This window comes from Brachionichthys hirsutus, chromosome 22 (genome assembly GCF_040956055.1).
Source record: "Brachionichthys hirsutus isolate HB-005 chromosome 22, CSIRO-AGI_Bhir_v1, whole genome shotgun sequence".
NCBI classification, from domain to species: domain Eukaryota; kingdom Metazoa; phylum Chordata; class Actinopteri; order Lophiiformes; family Brachionichthyidae; genus Brachionichthys; species Brachionichthys hirsutus.
The window spans coordinates 3263587-3264232 of NC_090918.1; positions in this window are offsets into that span (position 1 = coordinate 3263587).

The window sequence follows — 646 nt, forward strand, 5'->3', positions numbered from 1 at the left end:
CCATCTTTCCTTTGATGTGCCTCCTTCCTCTGAGAACTACGGTGGCCCTGAAGTGCAAAACACAACAACAAATCGTAGCGCACACAATAAAGAAGGAATCGCGCAAACAAGAAAAAAACACACACACAAATAAGAAATCACGCAAACAAGAATCGAAATCACGCAAACAAGAATCAAAATCACGCAAACAAGAATACGTCCACTGTGAACGCGCTTCATCCTCAGCATCGATGGCAGCCTCACGCGAGCGCGGAGCAGATGACACATGGAACGGGCAACCGTTAAATCCCTGGCGTTCTCTTCAGCACTTGCTAAGCGCTTTCCCGCCTACAGTAATTGGAGGAGGGCCGGCGCAGGCGGAGGGATTTCGCCGCCTGCCAGGAGCTACTGCTACATTCTGAGTTGGGTAAAGAGCTGAGATCCAGCCAAACAGAAGCTGAACTGGGGCCTCATCTCTCCCTCCCTGAGCAGCGTGAGGGTAAACGGCCTCATTAAGCGTGCCACGGCTTCGTCACTAAAACCTTAGTGGACTGCGTTTGCTCATTATGGACCTGGAGTAGATGCCAGATTCTAAAAGACCTCGTATCCTGGATTAGAAACGCCTTCACCGGACTGTCAGAGGATGTTTCTACTGTTTCCATTTGGG